At 36.2% G+C, this 17,236-nt stretch overlaps 1 protein-coding gene across 1 annotated transcript in view; it reads left to right on the plus strand.

Moving 5' to 3' along the window:
- Positions 1 to 17,236, plus strand: part of CRPPA (CDP-L-ribitol pyrophosphorylase A) — a 197,143-nt gene that overhangs the window by 113,907 nt on the left and 66,000 nt on the right. The window lies entirely within an intron of this gene.

Consider the following 17,236-nt stretch of genomic DNA (forward strand, 5'->3'; position numbering starts at 1 on the left):
CTATAGACTAGTTTTAATAGTGGCAACCTGACTTTGTTAAAAGCAAAGAGATATTAATAAGAAAAAATTGACTGGAAAATTATTCATCTATTCATGTTCTATAGTAGATATAACATGTTGACTTGAGGGGAAAAATAAAAATCAAAACAAGCCCTGACTGATGTGGTTCAGTGGGTTGGGTGTTGTCTTGCAAACCAAAAAGTTGCTGGTTTGGTTCCTGGTTGGGGCACATGCCTGGATTGGGGGTGTGCAGGAGGCAGCTGATCATTGTTTCTCTTGCACACTGGTATTTCTCTCCCCCTCTTTCTCCCTCCCTTCCCTTCTCTCTAAAAATAAATAAAATATTTTTAAAAAATGAAAACAGGTGTTTTGATTAGGGAACAAAGATGAAAATTGGCAAATACCTCATAGTAGATAGTCCACATAGAATTGCCAGATATGCAAATAATAGTACAGAATGCCCAGTTAAATTTGAATTTCAGATAATAAATAATTTTAAGTGTGTTCCAAATTTGAAAGTTGAAATTTGAAATCCAAATTTAACCAGACTTTTATATTTAACTGGAAACCTTAATGTTGCAGCTCTTAGCCATTTTTATATTTTGGAATTGCTTTTCTCTTATGTTATGCTAAAGATGTTGGTGAACAAGTTTTTAATCACTTGAAAGCAGTGCTTGGCATTCAGATTACAAGAGGCCATGATATTTAATTCAATTAGAGAAAACATCGTCATTGTATTTTAATAGCAGCAAGTTAGTTAAGCTGAAGGTAAAATGAATTAGCATTATAGGTTTTTTGTGCAGAGAAATGATATATAAATCAAACTATTTGGAGAATCTTTAGAGAAGGTGAATTTGCCCTTTGTAAGTAGATACTTTTCATGGAATTTACAGAATGCTTTATAGTTTCTCAGCAGTACCACACAGGAGTCAAATAAATGAAATAGTCAACTGGTTTTTTAATGCTTTGGAATAAAAGTTATTTGGTACTGACTGTCCAGGAAATGACAGGTATTTAAAGTTATGGTGGATGAATAACAGCTATTGTTGCTGAATTATTTAAGGTGCCCTTTTAGCCTGAAGGTAACATTTCTTGTGAAACAAATGGATTTTAATTAAATATAAGGATCATCTTTTAGACAATCCCTCAGTTTTTTGTAACTTTTGAGGTTGTTTCCTCTGCTTCAAAATATGAAATCATGACCTCCATTTAGTCATCAAGAACAAGGCAAAGTTTAGTTTATTTAAGGTCATGAAATCATAAAATGTTAGTGCTGTAGGGGCTATTGGAGTCAGAACAACCAGAGCCTAAATGAACCTCTTTAGAGCTACATAAACTTGCCCAAGGACATAACTGGCAGAGTTTAGGAATATTTTCTCTTCATTAGATTGTCTTTGGTTGTACTCTAGGTTATTATGGTGGGAAAAATAAATCAGTTCCTTCTTTTGAGCCACGCAAGGATCACAGATGCACACTAATGCTACACTTATGCAGACATAAAACAGAGTTCATGGAGGAAAATCTCAAAAGCTTCAAAAGCTAAGAAATGGACGAGCACACACAATCCCTGGAACTCTCTATGATTTATGTTAAGCAAAAAGAGCCATCAAGCACTGTAGCTGACATTCCGGGGAGAGTTTGGTTGCCAGGTGAAATATAGCATTCCCAGTTAAATTTGAATTTCAGGTAAACAAAAATTTTTTAGTATAAGTGTATCTCAAATATTACATGGAACACACTTGCACTAAAAATTCTTTGTTGTTATTCTGAAATTTAAATATAACTGAGCACCTTGTGTTTTTATTTGCTAACCCTAGTAACCTTGCGGAGTTTATATCTACAATAAAATTATTCATTTTCCTACCCCTGCTATGCTCCGGGGGTATCCAACGTGGCTCATGGGCCTCATGTGGCTCAGGATGGCTATGAATGCAGACCAACACAAAGTCGTCAATTTACTTAAAACCTTTCTTTGCTCATCAGTTTTCATTAGTGTTTGTGTATTTAATGTGTGGCCCAAGACAACTTTTCTTCCTCCAAAGTGGCCCAAAGACACCAAAAGTTTGGACACCCCTGCCACATTTATGGAATGGAGTAGTGAATGTATAAGTGACTCTGTACCCATCAAGACTCCCTGATTGGACAGGTGGCCTTGTTGGAAAGGGGGAGCCTTTGCTGCCTACTGCTTGGTGTCTGACCTTTGTTGTTTTGAGCCAAGTTGGACCTGCTAGGCCAGCTCTCTACTAAGCCTCCAAAAGCTGGAAGAAGGTGATCCTGCACCAATCAGCAGAGTTACAAAAACCAAGCCCTGAAGAGGTCAGGGGCAACGCAGAGGAGCTCATTGCCCTCTTCCTGCCGCTGAATGCCCTTTGTCTTGTGTTCCCCTAACTGCAGTACCAGAAGGCGTACAAAAAAGGAAGAACGTTGCCAAAGCAGTTCTGTAATTAAAAAAATGATAAAATATTTATGAAAATCCTTCTGTATAACTCCAAAATAGGACATGGACTGATGAAGTGAAGCTTTTTGGTAACAACATTTAATTAGATAAAGCTGTGTGAATTCATCTGTCACAAAGTACAAACGAGATCTGTCTTTTTTGGTGAGTTAAATACATTGTCCTTCCCTACTGACTGGGTTTCAAAGCTTTTGTATGTACTGTAAAGGACACTCAGAAAACATCCTTGACTGTGAATCTCTTTGTAATTACCTCAGACAAATTCATAATGAGACGTCAAGGAATATATGACTAGGTCCCACTACTCTAGGATAGCTTTGTGCCCAAAGGCCTGAATTTGTAGGATACAACCACTGCCAATTATTTTGCTCTCAAATGCACTCCATTTGCTTTGTGTCTTTTAGACATGAGTTATCCTTCAAGTATGTGTGATCATTTGGAGAACAAATAGGCAAATGTTGTCCAGTAGCAGAGCACATATATATATATATTTTAATGATAAGCTTGGAGGAAGCTAGACTTAAAACTCTCCTTCCTACAATGAGCAGTTACTTGGAATTTAACTGGGAATTATTTACTAAACATGCAGTACTTTCCATTGCTATGAATCACATGGCACGCACACCAAACACAAAGCACTGAATCTGTTTATAGAAAGCCATAATACCCTGTTCAGAGTAATCAGGCTTTTTTGAAGTGGTTATGTTTATGAGACTAAATATTTTTTACTTTCAATATTGTTTTGGCTTTTATTGTTTAGACTTAGTCATTCCTTGGGAAAAAAGGAAGGTCATAAAATACAATGTCTCTTTAAAATTGAGTAAGTTTGCAAAACAAATATGTTTTTGTGGGTTTGGTTAACTTACTTGGAAGACTCATTAGAGAAAATGGCAGTAAGCTGTTATATTCAGGCATATCTTAGCCAAATGGGGTGCTAGATGCAAACCTCTGCTACAGTTCACCCCCTTTTTTTTAACAAAAGGGTCAACTCTATGAATTAAAATGGCCTTGGAAATTTCTTCATGAACTAATTCCTTTGAACAATGTATTAGCTATTATTGTGTAACAAATTACCCCCAAACTTAGTGGCTTAAAACAGCATTTGTTATCTCCCAGTCTCTGTGGTTTCTCTGGCTCTAGGCATTTCTCAAGGCCATAGTCATCTCAAGTCTCTCTGTGGATGATGTACTTCCTTAGCTCACTTAGATGGGTTGGAAGGACTCGGTTGCTCCGAGCTCTTTCTCTGAGGCCTCCGTTCTTCACAAGCTCGGGGATGAAGACCTGCCTCTATTTCTTGCCATGGGGGCCTGTCCCTAGAGCACCTCACAATATCCGTGCTAGCAAGAGAGAGACCTAAGATGGAGGCCACAGTCTTCAGTAACATAATCACCAAGTGACATTCCATCACCTTTATTGTATTCTGTTCATCTGAAGGAAATTACTAGGTTCCACCCACACTCAAGGGAGGTAATTAATAAGACGTGGATACCAGGAGGTTGTGATCATTGGGAGCCATATTAGATACTGCCTAGCACAATAATACCAGAGTGCTAATACTGTAGGCTAAGATTATATTTATTTGTACCCACCCCATGCAGATTAAGGGGATTGTAACTGAAATTGGGCTAGAAATGTTTAAAGGTAAAAAATATACACACAGATGTTATATACTCGTATATATGTGTATGTGTATACATATATATGTACATATGATTACACACACACATATTTTTTATCTTGACATATTACTAGAGTCATAACAGCTGGAGCAGGTTTAGCAAGGAGGTGGAGAGCCAATGACATGAAAACTTATATTATCTGTACAGTTGTTTTTAAAGAGCTTGGTTCGGGTTACACGTATTTCAAACGCTTTGGGGTCATATATTTATAGATGGGCTATATTATTATTTCAATTCAGGTTAGTGAAACTAGTATTACAAAACAGTTTCTATAAAATGGTGGTGTTGCATTTGAGAAAGTTGTGACCCATTACCTTAGGAGGACAGAACCCAGGAATATTTTGTCTTAGAGACTTGGTAAAGAGCTTTCAGGAAACAGGGTTGTGGTAGTAAGTCAAGAGGATCAGGGATAAAAGGAAGCCAACAGATCTGATAATTGGAATCCTGTTGGTACTTTCCAGGGAAGACATGCTTGTGGGCATGTAGAAAATACTGGGAAATTCATTGGGAGTCATCAGATTTCCTGTAAACGGTCCCCCAGTAAAACTCCCGCTGTATTACTAATGTCATTGAAAAGTTGGAAATAAGATTTAATTCCTGATATTTTTGACCAATAAAATAGAAAAAAAGGTATGACAAATAGGCTGAAAGAACAAACTGAATAATTTGTCCCTGGAAAATGGAGAGTTTTCTAACTTATATGGCATTATTTCAGCCCTTTGAAATAAAATGTGTTGTATATATCCTGCTCACAGCAATTTTATGCAGACTTTCCTTAAATAACATTAGAGGGAAGGAGATAAGTTTACTGTTTATTTTCATTTTATGGACACTAATTATCCAAACTGCAGAAGCAGCTGTACAAAGAACTCTAAAATTTCAGTGTTTAACTGAATCAACTAGAGAACATGATGTGCATGCTAGAGACTTGAAAATCTCAAGTCGGGTGAGAAGTGAAACTAGACAGGAGAAATGTGAAGCCAAAATAATTATTTTAAGGTTTGACATCCTATGTCAGTGGCAATAAGTCTAAATACTTTGAAATATCCATGGCCTATTGACTGTTAGATATTCTGTGTAATTTAGATTAAGGGTTACGTTTCCAGAATAATAGACTAAGGACCATTTTCCAGGAATGAGAGTATGTAAATTCCTTATTTTCTGCCTGAATCAGTCAATATTTAGAAAAGATAATAGTTTGTAAAATTAGAACATGTGTTTATTGTCTCTGAAAATGCTATCAGCGATTCTGATTATGATCACAATGAAAATATAGAGAGACTGTCTCCACTGAGAATCAGAGAGATATGAGTAATGTTTGGCATATAGATTTATGTTTGGAAAATGGTTAGGTTTATTAGTTTTAAGTTCATCTCATTATTCACTTTTGACAGTTGGTAAAGAAATATATTTTAATTAAGCTTCAACTTCCTTTTACTGAAAGCATAATAGCAATTATACACTAATGCTATTAGGAAATGAGTTGGTTTAATTACAAATATATCTACAGTAACTCTTTCAGAATCTGGATTTTAATGGGCAGAAAAAACAGATGTTTCACAAAGACACTATTAATGATTATTATTATTAAGCCTTGGTCATTGTTTATAGTAGTTATATTTTTAATCACTAAATTATGCTAAAATCCTGTATCAGGAAGAATATAAGGAAATAGTGTTTAAAAAGTACTACAGATAGTGTACTATTTTTTTCTGAAAAATTTGTATATTTTAATATTTTTTGATTTTACTCAATTTTTAAAAAAAAATGACTCTCAATCTATATTTATGACCTAAGTTCTTCTAAATCATAATAAATTTCATAACTAGGCCACAGATCTTCTGCTCTGTGGACAGATTTTTAATAGGGTTTTAACTTTGCGACAGCATGGATGGAACTGGAGAGCATCATGCTAAGCGAAATAAGCCAGGGGGCGAAAGACAAATACCATATGATCTCACCTATAAGCGGAACCTAACCAACAATGCAAAGAAGCAAGGAAAATATGACCAGCAACACTGAAAGGAAAATAAATCAACAGAGACAAGAGGGAAGGGAGGGGCAGGGAAAGGGAAGGGAAGGGGAAAGTCAAGGAACATATAGCAAGGACTCATGGACAAAACCAAAGGGGAAGAGCTGAGGGAGGGAAGGTGGGAGGGGGCAAGGGAAAGAGGTGGGGGGAAGGCAGAGACAAATGTATTTAAAAAGTAAATAAATTAATTAAAAAAAGAAACACAAGGAATTGTTTACTATAGGACATGCTTCATATTTTTCTTTTATTGTTTACCACAAAGATTTTTTTTAGTGGAAGTACCCAAAGACAGAAAGTTTAATTTTTGTTTATCGGCTTTCAAGCTAAAATTAGGGTATTGTGAAATGTATTAAAATAAAGACCATTAAACTAATCTATAAGCCACTTACTGATATGTCTCTACATTCAGTTTGCAGGTTTGAGCCAGCCTTACTCTCTGTTCGTACTATAAAGTAAGATAGATAACAGGGCATTTTGAGGATATGCTGCTGTGAAAAGGTTCAGACTACCAAATACCAACCTTCATATAAAAAATGTTTAGGATACAAGTGGATGCATTTATAGTATTTCAATGCATCTGCATTATACTTTATATTTCTAATTCCTTTCTAGTGAAAACTCAGGTCATTTCTCGCCTATTTACCAGGTAGGTGTCTTTGAGTCTGACTCAATCTATTTAGTTTTGAATTTTTAATAGAAATAATAAGTTTTGCTACATATGTATACTTTTTTAAAATAATTGTGCCATATTCTTCACCATCATAAACCCTGATCCCGTTATTAAATTTCTGACTTCATTATTTAAGGTGTTTTGATGCAATTAAAGGATTTAGGCTCTTCAGGGAGGGTGGTCTCTCTTTTTTTGTCTTTTTAATTTTAGACTGGAAGAGATTATCCTAGGAACATATATGCATATATGCATAGCCCATGGACCTAGACAACAATGTGGTGAAGGCTGGGGGTGGGGGCAGGTAGACAACTGGGTGGAGTGGGTTTTGGGGGAGGGGAATGGCGGACATCTGAACTAGCGTCAATATTAAAAAATATGAATGACTTTTTAAAAAGGAAGCCCAGCATTCTCACAGATTGTCCTTCTGATCCTCATGAGAAGAAACAAGCTGAAAACCTAGATAAGAAGTTACTAAAAATTTAGTTTCTGGATTCTCAGTTCTGACCCATGAAGACAATAGGCATGACCTAATTTTTTAGATGAAGATGTTATATAATTTTTCCCAGAATACACTAATCAGAGAGCAAAGATTGAAGCATGCAATGACCAATCTCTCTGAACCTTAACAGCAATTCAGTAATGAAAGCATTGCATTTAGCCTAAAACTTCCAACTAAAGAACTTCATAAACACCATTGGGGAGGAGTTTAATAATGTTTAATAAACGAACCAGTCAATAAGATTTCAGAAAACCTAGTTAATGTTTCCTAAAGTTGTGCCTTCTATTTTGTGGTTTCCATTTTTTTCATAAACTAAAAGAACACAAAGTTTTACTAGTAACATCTTCAGAACATGGGTTTTCTACTCAAATATATTTTCTCAAGTAAATCACGAGTGGATGCTTCTTAACTTTCTTTAAATTTTTGCAGATTATTTTAAGGTCTTGGAAAGAAACAAGTTTTTTTTAAATTTTTTTAAATTTATTTTTTTAAGTATGTACAAGAAAGGCCCTTTGCCACGCATCAGGAGGAAGTCAAGTGATGGCTCAGATTTGACCCTTGCCCTCAAGGAGAAAGGTTTCACTGAAGAAACTATATCAGATTAGCTGGGTATTAAAAATACATAACTTTTTGCCTAGGTGGTGTGGCTCAGTGGATTGAGTGCTGGCCTGCGAACCAAAAAAATGTTGCCGGTTCGATTCCCAGTCGGGACACATGCCTGGGTTGCAAGCCAGGTCATCAGTAGGAGGCTTGTGAGAGGCAAACACATGTTGATGTTTCCCTCTCTTTCTCCCTCCCTTCCCCCTCTCTAAAAATAAATAAATAAAATCTTTAAAAAAAAATGCATTACTTTTATATTTTGGATTTTATTTCCACAGATATGTGTTTCCCTGAGGTTAGCAAACGTGACCCTTGGGGTAAATTCATGAAAACAAGTAATGGGGAATACTTATTTTGCCTTCTGCTGCCAGTGTGGCTTGTTCTGTGGAAGCCTCTACCTTGAGATTACAGATCTTTTCAGCTAGTATGTCTCTGGGACCTTATTTAGTAAGAAAGCATATGTGCTGAGACGAAACAGCAGAGAGCTATCTTGTGTAGGCTTTGGGGAGAAGTGAATTTCCTGCATAACTAAAATGTACAGTAAAGAAAAATAGTAAAATTCAAAAAGCTTACCAAGTTATGATTTTAAAAAACATCTTAGAAAAGTTACAGAAATTACTCCATTTGTATCTACTTTTATAGATTCCCTGACTTTAACAAGGTTTTGGAAAAAAGGGGATTTTTCTATGACCTTTAACTTTAAACACTAAACTGAAATGGAAATTTTTTTAATTGTGTGTCTCATTAAGTATTCAGTTTGTCTTCCATATTGGGACTAAATGCTAATTGCTAGCCTTCTCAGTCAGAGTTTTAATTGATTTATATTATTTGAATATTTAATTCCATGTATTTTTTAATGCCTATGATAGTTTATATGGAAAACATAAAAAGTTTTGGTTAAAATACCAAATTTATTAAAAATTCTATTTTTTAAAAGGAAAATGTAGACTATGTATTGTATGAAAATTGCAAAATTATAACTTAGGTAAATATATTTATAATTTTCAGTGAGATATGAAAAAAATTACACTTGCCATAGTTTGTTATATAACTGTCAATTTTAATTCATTTATAAATTTTCAACTAATTACTTAGTATTTTGAAAGTAGGTTTTTTTTTTGTTTCTCAACATATTATCTATTCATAAATGTATATATATATATTTAGGTAGCTTATGTTAGGATACAGATTTTAGTATGGTGCTTCCTGAACAAAATTTTATGATTATTTCAAAACTTAAAAATGCAGCATTTTTGGCCTTGGCTGGATAGCTCAGTTGGTTAGAGCATTGTCCTGCTACACCAGGGTTGCAGGTTTGATCCCTGTCTGTAGTACATATAAAAATCAACCAATGAATGCATAAATAAGTGGAACAACAGATTGATGTTTCTCTCTCTCCCCTTTCCTCTCTCTCTAAAATCATTAAATAAAAATATCACATTTTGTTCAATTTCAAGTAAACTTACTGGCTGAAAATCAAGGTAGAATGACTTTTCAAGCCAGTTAAATTAATTTGATGATCTAATTGGTTCACCAGTCAGGAATTGTTAATTGCAAATGTCAGAAACATAACACAAATTGATTTAACAATATAATTGAAAATCCATGGCTTTAGCCTTTGCTGAACCCATATGCTCAAAGGGTTAAGTGTCTTTTTCTCTCTCTTCTGTCTCTTCTCCACCCTACCTATACCCAATAACTTGTTTATTTTTTAATATAACATTTTATTTATTTTAAATTTTATTTTTCAATTACAGTTTACATTTAGCATTATTTGTATTAGTTTCAGGTGTACAGTATAGTTGTCAGACAGTTATATACATTACAGAATTCTCCCTGCACAGCATATTTCAAGTATCTACCTTGCATCTGCATAGTTATTAACTTGTTTTTTTATTCTCACACAGTTTTCTATATAGTATTAACCATAACATTCCCCTGTTCCATGATCATATTCTATTAGTTTAGTAAACTCAACATCCCAACATCTTCACCAAAGTCTTGGTTCTCATATTAATTAAAGCTTGTTTGTAAAACATCTTTCTTTTCTGATTCAATTACTGTGTCCAGTGGGGATGTTCATCCTATTAACCAGAGCTAGTTAATATGCCCATTGCTGGAACCAGGTGTGCTTACCCATTGTATGTGGATGAATATAAATATTGGGTGCATTCTGAAAAGAAAATTATGGTACCATTCTCAACTGTTTAGGGGACAGATGCTGGATAGACCCAAACAACAGATGATCTGTTTATATTATGGACTGAATGAATGTCCCCCCCAAAATGCATACGTTGAAACCCAAACCCCAACTCTGATAGCATTAGGAGGTGAGACCTTTGGGAGATAATTAGGCCATGAGGGTGGAGCCCTTATGAATCGGATGAGTGCCCTTCCCCTCTGTTATGTTAGGAAGTTACTAGAAGACAAAAATCTGCAAGCCAGGAAGTGGGCTTGCACTGGACATCAGATCTGTCTGCATCTTGGTCTTGCACTTCCCACCCTACAGAATTGTGAGAAGTAAATATTTCTTGTTTAATCTAACTAGTCATTAGTGGTTTATTGTGACATCCTGAATTGACTAATAAAACTTTTCCATCTTAGTAGATGTGTAAAATAAAGACACTCAGTATCTGTGGCTACATGATGTAAATTTGGGTGCTTGTTTATTAAATAGCTATGGAATTATTGAGTATCAGATTTTTAGGGGACTTCAAAGCACAGGGTGACAAACTCTTTGAAATATTGTCAACTACACTTATTTTTAATCCTTGTGAGATACCTTGTAAATTATATTTTGTTAAAAATAGTTCCAAAGTTTGGAAAAGATTTAGTTTAATAAAAATAATCAGCCACGATAATAATAATATCCATTAGTCTCATTTTCATTCAAGCATGCTCCCTGGAGAGAGTAAGGAAAAGATAGTTCCCACCTTGAACATCATTCCTTATTTTTGTTACAGTGGAAGGAAATAGGTTGAGAACTGTTCTACCATATCTTTCAGCCTTGCAATATTGTCTTCTTTCCAGAAAAACAAAACTAGAGCTTTCATGTATTTGTAGTGTTTATCATAATGTTTAGCTTTGGTTTCCTTTATCATACTGGTTTCTTTTCAGATGTAATTATATGAATGTGTATTGATCCTGCCCTTCCTCCTCTCAATTAACCCCCCATAACCCTTCATACTTTTTCTCCATAGCAATTTAACATGATCTAGTGCACAGTGTTTTTTAGTTATGTAAAATATGCTTATTTTACCTTCATCTAAAATTTGAATCTTAAGAAACAGGGCTGTGTATATGTGTGTCTCTGTGTGTATGTATGTTTTGGTCTGTTTCACTGATTTATTTCTAGTACTCAGGTTGGTGCCTGGCACAGAGTAGGTCCTTACTAACTCTTTGTTGACAGGCTAATATGTAAGATGTGAAAATGAGCATATACACACAAGTATGATCATAGATTTGAGTAGTGTCTTTACCTTTCTTGTTTATAGTACTATACCTCTCTGATGGTTTCTGTTTATGCTGCCTTCGTCGCATGTGTGAAAGTGTGCAAAATATTAACAGAAAAGTGCTTAAGCCATATAGGGTTTGTTATAATTGAATTTATAGAGGTGCAGGTTACCAAAGTCCAAATTTCAGGCTAATATTATTCATTAACAATTTATTATCAGAGGTAGTTTATTATTAAAAAGCTTACTACAGTAATATACCATATATTGAAGCAAAAGAAGAAAAATAATAGTTGAAGGAAAAACATGGTAAAATTCATTACCCAGTCATGATAAACCCTAAGCATACTGAAGGTCAAAGTAAAATTTCTTAACTTTATTAACTGAAACACCAAAAATTTAAAGAAAACATCAACCTAATGTGTGTTAGGAACATTGACTTAAAATAAAGAATAAGAAGAGAATAGTCACATCAGCATTTCTGGTCAACCTTTTACTAGATGTCCTGACTACCACAGTGCACAGTAAGACAAGGCAGAGAAATAAAAAGTTAAAGGACTGAAAATTATGAAACAAACCTATCATTATTCACAATATGATTATCTATGTAGAAACCTTGAGAACATGTAGACAAATTTTTAAATTTAGTAACTGAGAAAAGTTATGTGTATAGAATCAATATACTAACATTTTATTTTAACATAAGAGCGAACAACTGTTAGAAATTTTAAATGCTATCTTTTATAAAAATAGAAATATATTAAATGGGGTGTGTGTATGTGTGTGTTCCCTTGATCTCTTTTTTCAGCTTAACGGATCTATAATAATTATTTTAATTCATTTACTTTGCAGTGAATTTGATTTCTTAATGTATGTATGTGTTGATGTAATTATTTAGTTTTGATTTCAGGTTTCTGCATGCTTTCTTACCACATTTTGTATGAACATTTATTGTTAGGTACTTGCTTTCTTAAGTTGATAATATGCCAATTTATCAATTTTTCACAATATTAGGCATTTAAATGTTCATAATATACTTTAAAAATTTATTGATTGATTTTAGAGAGAGGGAAGAAGGCAGAGAGAGAGAGAGACTTTGATTTGTTGTTTCACTTATTTATGCATTCATTGGTTGCTTCTTGTACATACCCTGACCAGGGATTGACTCCACAACCTTGGTGTATTGGGATGATGCTCCAACCAGCTGAACTACTGAGCCAGGGCTGTACATAAGCCTTGTGATTTTAGTTTTTTGCAAAATTTTTTGCAAAAGAAAATTTAATTTACTTATCAGGAGACATCTTGAGATACCATAGGTAGCTGAAACTTAATTACGTGGTATCTAGAAATCAAATTAGGCAGTAATTTTGAACTTTCTAGAATTTCACAAGTGTTTTGAACTTGTAAGGATGTGAAGTCCATGAAGAAAATGTTTAATATACATCATGTTTATAGTATTTCTAGATGTTAAATGTGAATGTAGCTATTGTGATTAAATGTTCTTAATGTAAAAAATTTTTAAATACTACAATATGTAGACTTGAGGTTTATAGATTAACATTTTCAGTTTCTGATGTGAGAAAATGCTTTTCAACATCCATGGCATTTAACAATTTATAGTTGTGCTGAAGCAATGAATTTAAATTACTATATGATGAAGAATATTCACTTAGTATTTAATCATAGTCAGTTTACTTCTTGCACTCATGTGCAAGAACTCATGTGACATGATAGAAATTCATTTCTTAGTAGAAAAGTAGTAAGATTCATAGCAAGAAGGACATTTCTTCTGAAAGTTTACAGATCTTAAGTGATGGTTTTAGAATATATTAGAGTGGAATATTTGATTGACTTGGGTCCATGAAATCAATAAAGTCTGGAGGCCAGAAATGTCATAATGATGCAAAAATACTGAAGTTTAAAAACATTAATTTATGTCTTGAGCATATACAGTTCCTGACTCACCATGGTTCAACATGATTTTTTGACTTGGTTCAGCAACCTCAGTACTTGAGTTCTGGCTAAGAAAGAATTCAGAGACAAGACTCCAACTATAGGACAAAGTTTATTGAGAAAGTCACAGAGGTGTAAGAAGTGAGTAGGAGAAGGAATGGGTGCAAGAAACAAGTTACAGAGGCAAAAGAAGGTACCCTTAGAACTTAGCAGAGAGGGGGGAAATTTACACCTGGGAGGGATAGAGGAGAAATCTTGAAAGGTGTGGGTCTGCTCCCAAGAGGAAGAGCATGCTGGGTTGTCTGTTCTGAAAGCTTTTAAGGGTGGAGCTTTCCACCCTTAGGGGTGGTCTCGGGGAGGACCTCAATAGGGTATTCATCAGCTTTCCAGGTGTGTCCTTTCAGGGTTGCTGTCTGTGGTGATTGGTTGGCAGCAGGGCAGGGGGTCATTAGTCAGTGCAGCTGGTCCTGATGTCAGCCGTAGAATCACTTGTCTGATTTGGGGGCTTTTTTGAGCCTGGAGCTTGGAACACAACCAAGACCTAGATGTTATCCCTAGAGTTAATGCTTAAGGGAGTGGTTATGTAAGGGCCTACATGGGAGTCATATGAGGCCACTCTTTGTCCCCTTGTTTACCCTCTTATGACATCTTCCACTTGAACAGTGACATGCCAGGGGAGGAAAGATCAGGGTATGGTCTCTCTAGCACATGTCTAGCGATAGGAAAGATCAGGGGGTCTAAGCCACATGACCAGCAATATGCTAGGGGAGGAAAGGTTACCCTGGGGTTGAGCTTCTTGTTTTACCAGTTTTGCCCAGTGCTGGGCACCTTGGGCTTTTGTCTTGGTGACCTTCTGTACCTGGTCCTTGCTCTGCTCACATCTGTCTGCCTACCGCGCACCTGTGAAGTTGAGTCTGAACACCCCACTTGATTGCCCTTGGTGTCAGTATCTATAGCATTTCTTCTTTCCCCTTTGCTCTGACTCTTGTTGTATACCTCATTTTCTTCTGTTGCTCATGCTTAGCCAAATGAAGCTGCTAAATAAAGTCATTTCTTAAAATTAGCCATTTATAGAGTATGGGAAGAAGACTAACATTTTTGGGGCACTGTGTACACCAGACTCTTTTATAGACACTGTCATTAAAATTTAAGAATTGTCCTGTGATTAGGTGTTGATAGCTCTACCATATCCTGAAGAGGGATCCTAGGCCCAGAAACTTAAATAACTCCCTCTACATAAGCTAATAAGTGTCTGAACTGGATTTGGACCTCAAACGTACCACAATGCTCACCTGCTCACTGAGGCTTTAGAAGAGCTTCTTTAAAAAATACACACACACACCGAAATGAAAGCTATGTGACTCATTAACATTTAGTGGACTTTTCACTTATCCTAGGAATCAAGCAAGTTTATTTTCCTTTTTAGATTATTTTGTGATCCAACCTCCTCTTCTTGGCTACTTGGAGATGAATGCTGCTGGGCATGCGGGTTGGAGAGGTGTTTCTTTAACTGTGGGATGTGAAACAGAGAGTAGCCCATGGAATCCTGGCCTGGGTGTGCTTGGAAACCCAGATGCAGTCTTTGTCACCAGTTTTTACAGAGGCATGAAGAACGAGAAATGGAGTGGAAGCGGCCTGTTCTTATGGGGTGTCAAGAATGGGTGTGCAGGGGTGGGAAGGGCCTTAGAGAGCAGAACAAAGTCCTCTCAAGGGGAAGAGGCTTTTTGTAATGCACACTCAGACTGGTCCCAAAGAGGAGGAGAAAGAGATTAAAATTGCTTGGGCACTTCTCAGACTCTGCTTCTGGCCAGAGAGGGAAGCCGAGGACTTCCCAGGATTTGTTCTGCATCATCTAAGTGTGGGAGGCTGAGGCCCTTCCTTGCCCTCCCTGGGAGTGCCCGTTTCCGGCCAGTTAGACCCGAGGCTGCCTGGGTCACTATCGGGATGCAGACAGCTTGCTTCCCGAACCGTACTGCCTTGGTTGGCTTGGGTAGGGTTGTAGTAGAACAGTTTCAATTTTTGTAGAGAAGTCGAGTAAAATCTCAAGTCAGTTTAAAAATTAACAAAAAGCAAAATCTCTGTGGAAACACTTGGTTCCAGGAGGACTCATTCTCAGATACTTGCTCCATTTTACTGCCAGAATTGGCTTGGTGGGATACATTCCGGAGAATTCCAGGGAGCTGTAACACTGTTTCTCTAACAGTTTCCCTTAATTATCTGCTTATCTTAATTATCTTTGCTTCCAGGGATCACTGTGTAGCTTAAGTTGCTTTGGGCTGAGCTCCTAATTGTATATTATAAGGAGCATTCTAAACAGTGTTTTTCATGCCTTATTTGTTTCTGTGACTTGGTCGCTGTGATTCTTTGTGGGGTGGGGTGATAGTGGCCGTGGCGCAGGAACCCATCAGAATGAGCAGGGGAGTGTTTCAAGCAGCAAATTCTCCACTTTACCTATCGCTGCAAGCCACCTCCCTAAGAACACCCCTGGGAGATATGCCACATCTTTTAGGCTTCTCAGGACCCCTGTGCCTCCCCACCCCCAAAAGAGAGAAAAAGCACCAGAAACAAACAAACAAACAAAAAAAAACCACTTAAATTCTCACAACATAATTTTAAAAGTTTGCACAAGATTCAGAGTATTAAGGTAGATTGGACTGCTGACTACTGTTCAATCTGGTCATCTTTGTCTTCGCCACTCTTTATCTTGACTGTTAAGATAATGTATACATTATAATCATGTAACTCAACTGATTTAAAGAAAAAACTGATTCATAGAAATAGTACCGCAAAATAAAACATGATGTAAGAAGTAAATCTAAAATTAGTTTTCCTTGTCACTTAGGTTGTTCCAGTGAGAGAACTATTTTCCATAGATCTTTCCCTTCTCTGAAATATTTAGTTAGATTTGTGTCGACAGAGATTGTAGCTTCATGACATGCAACTTTTTAAAAAACCTTATAATCAAATTTAGGGAAAGACTGAGAGGTAAAGGGATGTGGGTAGACATTGGTAAGAGAGCTGGAGACTTGGAAAATCAGTATTAACGAAGAATGTGTATATAAGATCTCTTTGGGGAAGAGAGGGATGGTCTGTCGAGAGAATCCCAATGGAGGCTCACTGGATGGCGTAGGCTCCATATTTTAGAAGGAGCCAGAGAGAAAAGTGCCTTGTCTCTCCACTTGTAGTAGACACTCATTTTTTTTTTTTTTCTCAGCACAATAGTGCTGTATGTGGAAAATAAAGACCTGGGTTCACATACCCTTCGTGCAACGTAGTTTCAAACACCTCACTTTGGTTTCCCCCAAGGCTAACTGAGGAATCACAATGTGATTTCAAGGCTCTCCATCCTCTTGATAATGATTTGTTGTTGTTGATGAATAGGTATTTAATTCCATCATTAAGGCTGGAGGTGCCTGCTCCTGGTAATTTTTTTTACCATAGAATATTTCAGTTTTAGTGAAATCAACCAATCAGCCACAACGTATAAAAAGTCAGATTCACTGTTATTTGATCAAACGGCGGGGGTCGGGGGCGGGGCGGAGATTGAAGCTGGTGGTGAAAAGGTCAGGAGAGATCTAAGTTTCTGCAGAGTCGGGTGGAGAGTCCTGCATTGGAGAAAACAATGCTCAAGGGGTTGCCCTATTCACACACCAGGGGACCAGCAGAGAGGAACTGATGTATCTTTATCCTGTCTCTGAGAAAAACTGTGCTTCTGTATTGATTTATGATGGCTTTTAAAAAGCCTTTTTAAAAAAGATTGATATTTAACCTTTTGTATACTTAGAGCACTTATACTGGATCATTTATTCAATTTATTCCTAATTTTATATGAGCAGCAACTTAAAAGCACAGCAACAAAATGAAAAGGGAACTCACTGAATGAGAAAACATATTTG

Source organism: Pteronotus mesoamericanus, unplaced genomic scaffold (genome assembly GCF_021234165.1).
Source record: "Pteronotus mesoamericanus isolate MK-2021 breed Mesoamerican mustached bat unplaced genomic scaffold, CSHL_Meso_final scaffold_85, whole genome shotgun sequence".
NCBI classification, from domain to species: domain Eukaryota; kingdom Metazoa; phylum Chordata; class Mammalia; order Chiroptera; family Mormoopidae; genus Pteronotus; species Pteronotus mesoamericanus.